The sequence below is a fragment of the Trifolium pratense genome, unplaced genomic scaffold, assembly GCF_020283565.1.
Source record: "Trifolium pratense cultivar HEN17-A07 unplaced genomic scaffold, ARS_RC_1.1 scaffold_108, whole genome shotgun sequence".
Taxonomy (NCBI): domain Eukaryota; kingdom Viridiplantae; phylum Streptophyta; class Magnoliopsida; order Fabales; family Fabaceae; genus Trifolium; species Trifolium pratense.
In genome coordinates this window covers 20,001-22,500 of record NW_025721009.1, presented here as the reverse complement: position 1 = coordinate 22,500, position 2,500 = coordinate 20,001, and positions in this window count along the sequence as shown.

The window sequence follows — 2,500 nt, the reverse complement described above, 5'->3', positions numbered from 1 at the left end:
CATGTACCGTGGCATGACCGTGGCCAAGTAATAAAGATCAAATTCCATGCCTAGGCCAAGTTGGACCAAGGCCCCGTCTCGTTTTGCTATAAGCAAGGGCGTGGCAAGGCACGCGGGGGGCCAAAAAATCAAAGTGCTCCGAAATGCACACGGGGGTGTCAAGCAACCTCCATGTACCGTGGCATGACCGTGGCCAAGTAATAAAGATCAAATTCCATGCCTATGCCAAGTTGGACCAAGGCCCCGTCTCGTTTTGCTATAAGCAAGGGCGTGGCAAGGCACGCGGGGGGCCAAAAAATCAAAGTGCTCCGAAAATGCACACGGGGGTGTCAAGCAACCTCCATGTACCGTGGCATGACCGTGGCCAAGTAATAAAGATCAAATTCCATGCCTATGCCAAGTTGGACCAAGGCCCCGTCTCGTTTTGCTATAAGCAAGGGCGTGGCAAGGCACGCGGGGGGCCAAAAAATCAAAGTGCTCCGAAATGCACACGGGGGTGTCAAGCAACCTCCATGTACCGTGGCATGACCGTGGCCAAGTAATAAAGATCAAATTCCATGCCTATGCCAAGTTGGACCAAGGCCCCGTCTCGTTTTGCTATAAGCAAGGGCGTGGCAAGGCACGCGGGGGGCCAAAAAATCAAAGTGCTCCGAAATGCACACGGGGGTGTCAAGCAACCTCCATGTACCGTGGCATGACCGTGGCCAAGTAATAAAGATCAAATTCCATGCCTAGGCCAAGTTGGACCAAGGCCCCGTCTCGTTTTGCTATAAGCAAGGGCGTGGCAAGGCACGCGGGGGGCCAAAAAATCAAAGTGCTCCGAAAATGCACACGGGGGTGTCAAGCAACCTCCATGTACCGTGGCATGACCGTGGCCAAGTAATAAAGATCAAATTCCATGCCTAGGCCAAGTTGGACCAAGGCCCCGTCTCGTTTTGCTATAAGCAAGGGCGTGGCAAGGCACGCGGGGGGCCAAAAAATCAAAGTGCTCCGAAATGCACACGGGGGTGTCAAGCAACCTCCATGTACCGTGGCATGACCGTGGCCAAGTAATAAAGATCAAATTCCATGCCTATGCCAAGTTGGACCAAGGCCCCGTCTCGTTTTGCTATAAGCAAGGGCGTGGCAAGGCACGCGGGGGGCCAAAAAATCAAAGTGCTCCGAAAATGCACACGGGGGTGTCAAGCAACCTCCATGTACCGTGGCATGACCGTGGCCAAGTAATAAAGATCAAATTCCATGCCTAGGCCAAGTTGGACCAAGGCCCCGTCTCGTTTTGCTATAAGCAAGGGCGTGGCAAGGCACGCGGGGGGCCAAAAAATCAAAGTGCTCCGAAATGCACACGGGGGTGTCAAGCAACCTCCATGTACCGTGGCATGACCGTGGCCAAGTAATAAAGATCAAATTCCATGCCTATGCCAAGTTGGACCAAGGCCCCGTCTCGTTTTGCTATAAGCAAGGGCGTGGCAAGGCACGCGGGGGGCCAAAAAATCAAAGTGCTCCGAAAATGCACACGGGGGTGTCAAGCAACCTCCATGTACCGTGGCATGACCGTGGCCAAGTAATAAAGATCAAATTCCATGCCTATGCCAAGTTGGACCAAGGCCCCGTCTCGTTTTGCTATAAGCAAGGGCGTGGCAAGGCACGCGGGGGGCCAAAAAATCAAAGTGCTCCGAAATGCACACGGGGGTGTCAAGCAACCTCCATGTACCGTGGCATGACCGTGGCCAAGTAATAAAGATCAAATTCCATGCCTATGCCAAGTTGGACCAAGGCCCCGTCTCGTTTTGCTATAAGCAAGGGCGTGGCAAGGCACGCGGGGGGCCAAAAAATCAAAGTGCTCCGAAATGCACACGGGGGTGTCAAGCAACCTCCATGTACCGTGGCATGACCGTGGCCAAGTAATAAAGATCAAATTCCATGCCTATGCCAAGTTGGACCAAGGCCCCGTCTCGTTTTGCTATAAGCAAGGGCGTGGCAAGGCACGCGGGGGGCCAAAAAATCAAAGTGCTCCGAAAATATTTTTCCACTTTCCAGTCCACTTATACATATTATGTGCAGTGTGCACACAAGACACCTTCCCAAAATTCGACTTATATGAGGCGTTTTACGTCAAATCCGCCTATTTTCGGCGTTTCGGCCGAAAAATCAAAATAAATCGAAACTTCCTCGGAATGCTTAGCGACTTTCCAGTCCACTTATACATATTGTGTGCAGTGTGCACACAAGACACCTTCCCAAAATTCGACTTATATGAGGCGTTTTACGTCAAATCCGCCTATTTTCGGCGTTTCGGCCGAAAAATCAAAATAAATCGAAAATTCCTCGGAATGCTTAGCCACTTTCCAGTCCACTTATACATATTGTGTGGAGTGTGTACACAAGACACCGTCTCAAAATTCGACTTCTAGGCGGCGTTTTACGTCAAATCCGCCTTTTTTCGAGTTTTCGGCCAAAAAATCAAACTCAATCGAAACTTCGTCGGATCGCTTAGCCACTT